Here is a 9,344-nt window from a genome sequence, read left to right on the forward strand (position 1 = left end):
CTCAATACTCATACCAAAACTTTTATCCTAGCACAAAGCTCTTTTCTCCAAGCACATCCTACATCCACTACCCCACCCCACAAATGCACCACATACAGCTACAAAAGGATTCTAAATCAGTATCATTCTGTGCCAGTGATGTTTCTCAATAGAGCTAGTTTTGTTGGGTAATTATCATAACTTGTTCTGTTGATGTGTTTTTTTTGTGTGGCAGGCTTGCCGCTTTTGCTAACAAGCCTTGCTTGAAGGACACTTTGGATTGGTGGAACATTTCTACCAATCAGGTAACAGCTGGGAGGGGCTTGCCCTGCCCCCTTTGGGGGAGGCAGGGGGGAGCCCCTGGACCTGATTGAAGACTGCACTTTACAGGTCCAGCAGACTTCAGGGGCGGGGCCTCCAGTGTAGATAAAAGCCCAGCGTGCTCAGCACGCTGGGCAGATGTGGTGAGTGACTTAAGAAGAGTGCAGCAAGAAAAGCTGTGGAGCTCTCCCCCAGCGGGCAATAGGCCCAAGGCTCCTGAAGCTGCTACTGGAGGAGCAGCCTTGGGAGTGGTGCGAGACCATGCCAGCTGTGGATGGTATCCAGGGACAGTGCCTGGAGACCCGGCCCTGGAAGCAGTGTGAGACTGCTCAGGCTCATCACGGTGCATGGAGTCCAGGCTTTGGAAGTCTCACATGGCAGTTCAATCCTGCAACCCCAATGGGTGGGCGGGTGTCATGGTGCACATTTTGGCACACAGAGCTACAGCTCTGGGAGCCATGAGCAGTGGCTCGAGCCTGCAACCCCAGAGGGCCAGCAGGTCCCACAGTGTGCAGGGTGGTGCACAGGCTCGGGCCTTGGGAGCTGCAGCAGGGAGGTTCAGGCCCCTAACTCTAGCAGGTTGCTGGGCCAGGAGGTGCACAAAGGGGCACATGAGAGAGTGGAGCCAGGGAGCAGTGAAGGCTGCTTGGGTTAGCCATCTAGCATGAAGCCAGACAGCCAGAGCCAGAAGAGCCCAGCCTTTACGAAAGAGCCCTCAGTGCCAAAGCCAGGGCACAAGGAAATATTGCTGTGGTGTGAGACCCAGGAGCCAGCAGCAGTGGAGGCACAGTAGCTGAGAGGAGGCAAGTCCTCAGTGCCCAGAGCAGGGCACAAGGTAGGAAAGGCCTGGCGGTGCAGGAAGGCCTGGAGAGGCACTTCAGTGGTGGCATGGAGACCCATCGAGCTGCATCCTGACCACCACCACCTGAGGAAGTGTGAGTCATTGGGCCCTTTAGTCTCACTGGGAAAGGTCCTTTGGGGCAGGCAACCCAGAGAAAGAGGCTGGGTGAGCAGTCCCCCGCCCAGGCAAGGGCCTAAGGGGAGGGGGCCTATAGTGCTTCCTGGATACCCCCACCCCTCCAACCAGGGATATATATCTAAATATTAAGGAATAGATGTTATTAAGAATGTTTGTGTCCGCGCCTTATATTTTGTAATTGAGATGTTGTATTATGATGTTGTATTGTATTGATGTTGCTGCAATTATTTGTGATGGGTAAATAATGTCATCGTAGAACAAAGTCATTTCTGATTTTAGTTTGTGGGCATATTGTTTTCTCTGTTGTGGTTGGGAGTGATTTTCCCACAGTGTTATTTAGGGTTTGACCTTGGTTATTGATAAATGTTCACTGTGTAAATATATGTATATGTTATTTAGTTTTATGTTTATGTACATTATAATTCAATAAACTGTAAATAGTTAAGAGCATTGGCTTAGAGTTGACTCTACAGAGGAAAGAGGGACCTGCGCTCAAATCACTGGTGTCCTTCTCACAGCACTGTTGCCTGCCTCATCTATCCCTTCCAATTGAGGATGGGCACACCCTTGGGTGTTCCCAGGTTACATTTGCATTCTAATATTTGATGTTTTAAATATTGTACTTTTATGTGTTATAATTTTTATCATGTTCCTCAGAGTAAATGAAACTTGTACTGGGGGAAGAAAGGGGAAGGTGTCTGACTGCATTGTGTACAAAGCTGAAATCTCTGCCTCACACCCCTGCTGCTCTGACTGATTTAGGATTTGTATTCTGTAGCAAAGGTTTATGCTGTTATTTCTGTTCTGCTTTTTTCACCCTCATGGTCAGAAGTCAATTTTCCTTTTCTCATGGATATAGTACCAGTCATCCATTCCAAATTGTTTGTCTTCATTAAGAATGCAGAGAAGATAACCAAATAAAAAGTTGACTAAACCTAATTGTCTTAGTAAGAAGAAAGAGCAGTAAGTAAGTTATAGCTATAAAATAGTACCTACAGCATGACTGCGAACCTTTGCCTCAAACGCTTCTAAGTACCTGACTAGATAGTGAATCCTAGTGAATCTTCAAGCTCTTGTTTCCCAGGCAGTTGCAGCCAGAGGTCCTTGTATGCCATGCAAATTTTGGGACTGCCCTTAGAAGTGTCATATTAGCCTTAGTGCATTATTTTGTGCTGGCTCAGTCTCTATCGATAAGGCTCAACGCTGCCAACTGGCAAGATGCCAGCTTCTTAGTGATAACCAGGACATTTCTGCTTGTTAAAGAGAAGGGCACAAATACAGATTATCCCTATCTACACAGACACTAAACTATTGCTGAAGGACTGGAACGAATTAATACTGATTAATGGAATGCTGCATTGAATGACAATTAGCAAATACAACTAATGCTACCAAGTTAGTATAAAGCCCTTGCCAGGATGGTTTTGCACAATGATTCTGAATGTTTGGAATAGACTGAGCCCTAGAACTTGTTTGGATCCTATTGGCCTTACATGGCTGAAGATGTTTGCAGGAAATGACAGAATGTCCACAGAATGCCAAGAGAAGAACATGGCCAGCCATACCTAGTAGTTAGGACCAAGAACTGGAATCTGAATGGGAAGTCATGACAGGATGACGGTCAAAATCTGGATGTCAGGAACAGGCCAGGATCAGGGACAAACCGAAGTCAAGGAACTGCAATTTACGTTGGGGCCAGGAAGCTGCAAATTAGGAATGGCCCAGAAGTCAGGAGTTGAGAGTTGTTGCCTGGCTAGTCAAAGGTCAGAAACCAGACACAAGTAGCAGAAACAAGAGCAGGGGTCAATGTAGCTTATAAATGTATTAGGAGACTTATTGTACAGACAGCTCATCACTAGCTCCTCTGCTGATTTGACTCTGCTTGGCATGGGTCAGCTTCCTGCCAATATACTAGCCAATGGATGGCTGCCAGAGGGATGATTCATCCCATTAGGAACTTCTATTGTAGGCCTAGATCTAAATGGGATAGACAGTGTAACAATATGTATGGATCTCAGAAGTAAACCAGCAGTAGCAGAAAGGAGAAGTCTGAAGGAGGAATAGGAAATGAGGGGGAGGAGCCCTGTAACAGTTTTGTAAGAAACTGCTATGATAAAGACACTGTTTATATTAAGTAGAGAGCTGCTCCTTGATTCCCTAGACAAGGTCACATGAAACAGACAGGAGGGTGTTTGGATCTACTACAGGCTGAAGGCCATCCCCAGCTGGCTCACAAAGGCTTTATTCTCCAGAGCAGCATATTTGGAACACATCACTTTTTGCAAAACCAGTAAGCCCTGATTTTCTGTCTTTAGCAGTGGATCAAAATAATATTGGGAATATTCTAGTGAACGACCATTTTACATGGTATGTGGAGGCATATCCAAAGTAAGATCAGAGGCCAGCCCAGTTCAAGTGCTATGGGAGACATTTTTCCATGTATGGATTTCTAGCTTGGATACATTCTGACCAAAGAAGGGATTTTGAAAGGGGTATTTTCCTCTTGAAGGGAGCATAGCATCTGAGCAAGAATTACAATCTCCTGAACTACCTTTTATCACCCACAAGGAGATCTTGAGGTAGAACAGTTTAATCAAACATTTCTGAACATTAGGAGGACCCATGCTCACAGTATAAGTTGAATTGGAGTCAGCATGTTGCATCATTGGTGTATTAATTCAATGCCACAAAGAATGTTTCTATAGGAATTGCATTGTGCTTCAAGAGAACCCACATTACCCTCAGACTTATGCTTCAGTGTGTCAGCTGAACTAACCAATTACCTCAACTTATGCTTAGTTGCTCAACTAAGAGAGAAATTAAGAGATACTTATAACCCAATATAGTTCTAATTCATGACTCAGACAGAAATAAGCATCAATGTGATCCTCAGCAGCACACTCTAGAGGAGAAAGTTCTGTTATGAAACTTGTGTTGCTGGAAAGCACAAGATGGAAGACTGACCTAAGATGCTACTTATCCTACTGCTAGCGGAAAAGTCAGAAGAACTCTGCCAATCTACAGGAGCAAACCTAGGATTAGATAAGTTCTAATAAAGGTAGAACCAAAGAATCCTCTCCTATCCATACAGCAGTGTTTCCCAAACTTTTGATACCTGGGGCACACTTTTTTTTCTGGATTAAAATTGGTGGTACGCTTTGTTCACTGGATCCAGTCCATGGACCCGATCCCATGCATAGTACTGATCCAGGCATGGCCTGATCCCTTTGTATGGGGCCAATGTGTCTGGGACCTGATCCCTTTGTGTGGGGCTGGTCCAGCCATTCAGGGCCAGTCTGGCGGGAGTGGTTCTGGCATGGCTGGAACCTCATTTAGCTGTGCAAGGTTGGCCCAGCCCGGGTCTCATTTGGCCCATTTTTACAGCATATTTCTGTTGCTATTGTGAAACACTAGTGTGTTGGCACACCCTTTGGGAATCACTGACATAGACTGTTTGAGACAGTATGTAACTTCAGCCCTTAGCAAGAAGAGCCTGCTAGAAAGAAACCACCACTCAAATTTTGCAATAGAACTTCAGGGAATAATCAGGTTCTACCCTATGCATTCCCCAAAGAATCACCAATGATGCAAAGCAATTCAATTAACCTAGGAGGGTTGTTACAGCATCTAAGGTGCCCCAACGGTCACAGAAGCCATCCGGACTGACTTGACTTGAACCTATGCATGTAATTAGGAGCATCTGTGTAATGAGGAGAATCCCATAATGTATCCTAGAATGTAGATCACATTACAGCTTCAGTCTCTCACATCTTCTAAGAGCTCTGGTTCTTCTGTCTTAATGGCCGTGGCAAATGCATTTATGCCCACTGAGGTCACAATGATGTCCTCACTATGCCAGCCCAGAGAGAGAAGTCCATTCCACCTTTTTCACCAGATCTCTTTGAAAAAAGAAAGGATTTTGGCAAGACCTGTATGTTACTCGACAATGCAAACACACATACAGCTGATGATCCCTGTCTCCTAGAAATTCCAACATGAAAACAGGATACAGAAAGGACTGTGCCAATACATGAAAGTTTTTTAAGGGAAGTTTGACTGTCACTACTCTAAAAAACACTCCCATTTGCTCATGTAATCCTCACTCTCAATAGGCAGAGTTATCAGGATGGAAAGAAGGTTAACTTACCATGGAGCCATGAAAGTTAGCCAGGAACAGTACACTTACCTCACAGGCTTGTGGCAACGGTAGTAAGCTGTTTAAGACCCTCTGAAAAAGAGGTGGAAATAATACAGGTAGTCCTCGGACTTACGACACAATTAGTTCCTGAAAACCACGTCTTAAGTCGAAACATTGCAACTTGGAACCAATTTTCTCATAAGAAATGTTATAAATGGGGGATTAGTTTCAGAACCAAGGCCCGATTTGCACTAAAAATACCCCAGAATTTTGTACTCGATCAATTATAAATGAGTAATATAGCTACATTAATGTATTTATATTGTAAATATCAATCATATCGATTTGGAAGGACTTCTTTGAGGTGACTTTCCTGGACTTTTTGAAGAGTTCTTGGCTTGAGTCTTCTCAGGAGTCTTGTCTGCAGGTTTTTCTGGAGTCTTGTCTGCTTTCTTAAAGAAAGTGTCCAAGGAAGTTTGGACAGATGTTCTCCAGGGAGACGAGTGACACAGTGAACATGTTCGCTGGAATGACGTTGCATTGGATCAAACGTTGTAAAGTCGAAATTGATGTCATAAAGTTGAAACAGGGTGTCAATTTATAAATGTTGCAAGTTCGAAACATCGTAACTCAAAACGTTGCAAGTCGAGGACTGCATGTATACGTGTAATTTGCCAGGAGGAGGAAGAGGGGGTGCAGTATGTTTATTAATGTTCTGTTTTGTGCTATAGAGGAAGGAGATCTCAGGCACCAATTACTGATGTACTGTAGGAAGAAAAAACCCCAAGGCAGACAACTTTGGTTGAAACTCTGCATGTGGTTGCTTTGGCTGTAATGAAATATTGCTATCTTTATTGTGTGACTAAAGGGCAACAGAATTATTTCACAGATTTCATAGACATTAGGGCTGGAAGGGACCTCGGAAGATCATCGAGTCCAGCCCTCCACCTGAAGGGCAGGAAGTCAGCTGGGGTCATAGGATCCCAGCAAGATAAGCATCCAATTTACTCTTGGAGGTGTTCAATGTAGGTGCTTGAACCACCTCCGATGGCAGGCTATTCCAGACCTTGGGGGCTTGGACAGTAAAGAAATTCTTCCTTATGTCCAGCCTAAAACGGTTTTGCAGTAGTTTATAACCATTTGACCTCGTCATGCCTTGGGGCACTCTGGTGAACAAACGTTCCCCCAGACACTGGTGGTCACCCCTGATAAACTTATAGGTGGCCATAAGATCACCTCTGAGCCTGCGCTTTTCCAGGCTAAAGAGCCCCATAGCTCTCAGCCTCTCGTCGTAAGGTCTGTTTTTCTGACCTCTGATCATGCGCGTGGCTCTTCTCTGGACTCTCTCAAGCTTCTCCACATCCTTTTTGAATTGTGGAGCCCAAAACTGGATGCAGTACTCCAGCTGCGGCCTCACCAAGTCCGAGTACAACAGGAGAATGACGTCCCGGGATTTACTTGAAAAGCATCTATGGATGCAAGCCAGCGTTTTGGTCGCTTTACTAGCTGCAGCATCGCATTGCAGGCTCATGTTCATCTTGTGGTCAATGATGACCCCCAAGTCTCTTTTTTCCATAGTGCTAGCCAGCGTAGCACTGCTGAGCCTATAAGGATGCTGCAGGTTTTTCCTCCCAAGGTGGAGAACCTTGCATTTTTCAGTGTTAAACACAATCAGATTCTTGTCCACTCATTTGCTGAGCCTGTCCAGGTCAGCCTGGATTGCCCTCCTGTCTTCAGGTGTGGATGCTTTGCCCCAAAGTTTGGTGTCATCAGTGAACTTGGCCAGTCTGCTTCTGACTCCAATGTCCACATCATTAATGAAGATGTTGAACAATCTGGGTCCAAGGACAGAGCCTTGGGGGACCCCACTGGTCGCAGGGCACCATGACGATTGACTTCCATCAATTACAACCTTCTGGGTCCGACCACGGAGCCAATTTCCCAGCCAGTGGATTGTGGTGGGCCCAAGGCCACAATTGGCCAGTTTTGCCAAGAGATGATCATGGGATACCAGATCGAAGGCTTTTTTGAAGTCAAGATATATGACATCAATCTCTTCTCCCCTGTCCAGATGATAGATCACCTGGTTGTAAAAGGAAATGAGATTGGTCAAGCAAGACATACCCACAACAAACCCATGCTGGTTATCCCTCAGGATGTTGGCGTCGGCCAGTCCATTAAGGATGGCCTCTTTAATAAACTTTTCTAAGACCTTCCCCAGGATAGGAGTCAGGCTGATGGGCCTATAGTTTGCTGAATCCACTTTCCTCCCTTTCTTGAAGATAGGCACCACATTGGCCTTCTTCCAGTCTTCGGGCACTACACCAGAGCGCCAGCAGTTCTCAAAGATCCGTGCCAGAGGCTGAGCTATGATGCTTGCCAGCTCCTTGAGTACCCTGGGGTATAGACTGTCAGAGCCAGCTGACTTGAAGGTATCCAGTCTCTCAAGGTGTTCCTTCACAAGGTCAGCATTGATGGAGGGCAGGGGATCTCCCTCACCTGGACCTCCCTGTCCTGTAGTGGGCATGGGCATCCCATGGGACTGATAAAAGACTGACGCAAAGTACCCATTTAATAGGTTGGCTTTTTCCTGGGCGTCAGTTGTGTAGGGCACTCAATGTGTCCCGAGTTAAAATCTTAACACAAGAACTTTGCTTGTGGCCCACTGCATAGCTCAGCTTGTCCTTAATGAGAACTCTTCTCAAGGGTCTTATATGCCACTACACCTTGTTCACAGAATAACAACATGGCTCTGCCATCCATGCAATCAGCACTAGTAAAGCTTTAATCACTATAGCTATAATAGGAGCCTAAAGACCATGGAGCCTGGTCTTGCTGTGGCCATATCAGGAGCCATATTAAGCACCTAATATATTAGGTTCACTATAAATATTTTATATATATCACTATATATCACTGTCTAATAATATATTAGGCTCTCACTATAGCCACTTTAGGAGCCTGGCACCATGGTGAGAGGCAACAGAACTATGTGAGACTGACTGGAAAGAGCAGGGTGCTGAAAAACAATGCAAAGACAGTTATGGAAAATGGGCTAGAGATGGTGTCATAGTGCAAGGCAATGACAAAAAGATGGCATTACAACAAGAGGCAATGTAACAGGTGGGAGCACAGCTAAGGATACTAACAGAGCGGAGCCAGCTTTGCTTTCAGTCAGGTTGGGACGTTGCTAACTATTGCCAACAAACTTGAGCAGGGTGTAGTGAAGGAGAAAGGGAGTGTCAACCAGACGTTTAGCCAGAACTTCCGATGGACAAAGGAATACAACCTGGGGTGTGGTACAGATGCCTGTTTTATTTATGTCTGCTCTATATAGAGGTGACCTCTTGTTTTCCCTACTTCACCTTATGTTCCTGTTTGCCTCAGTAACATCTTAACAACAACCTCTGACAGAGAGGAGTCAGTGCCAGTTGTCTGCAGTGCGCAGGGAAGGTGGTTATTTATCCCAGGTGTCAGGCTGGCCTCAACATCGCAGCCTTATTCATTTTAAAGGGAACGGCTTGACATTTGACTGGCCCTTTCAGCTGCTGCCGGTGGAGGGATTCACCGTCATGGGAGGAAGCCAGCATCAGCGCACAGCTTGTGCCTCCTGTTCTGCCCTGTAGCCCGTGTCCAGCCGGGCAGGGCTCCCCTGCCTGCAGCTGCAGCAAGTGGCTAGTGTAGCCAAGTCTGCTTATTATAAGTGGAATTCGGCTTCTTTTTAAAAGTCGCTTTAATTTTTTGAGAGGGGGGTTGATAAGCACCCCACTCCCCTCTCTTTGAAGTGGGTTGGCCTGGTTTTTAAAGGCAGTACCTTTTTTTTCTCTCTCGAGACTTGGCAACGCGGCAAGCGGCACTGCAAAGTCTAAAGAAAGAGAAGCCCGGCACGGCCGGGGAGGCCCTTCCCTTCCTGTCACATGCGACGTC

General features: G+C 45.8%; 1 long non-coding RNA gene across 2 annotated transcripts in view; it reads right to left on the minus strand.

The window, feature by feature from the left end:
- LOC109285825 (uncharacterized) overlaps positions 1–9,344 on the minus strand; it is a 43,696-nt gene that overhangs the window by 33,711 nt on the left and 641 nt on the right. Inside the window, exon 1 of one of the 2 annotated variants that reach the window (XR_009462624.1) lies at positions 5,466–7,513. The exons of the other annotated variant lie outside the window; for it this stretch is intronic. This is a non-coding gene — a long non-coding RNA (uncharacterized LOC109285825). Of the gene's footprint in view, positions 1–5,465; positions 7,514–9,344 lie in introns of those variants that run through there. 2 annotated transcript variants of the gene reach the window in all.

This window comes from Alligator mississippiensis, chromosome 5 (genome assembly GCF_030867095.1).
Source record: "Alligator mississippiensis isolate rAllMis1 chromosome 5, rAllMis1, whole genome shotgun sequence".
In the NCBI taxonomy this organism is placed as follows: domain Eukaryota; kingdom Metazoa; phylum Chordata; order Crocodylia; family Alligatoridae; genus Alligator; species Alligator mississippiensis.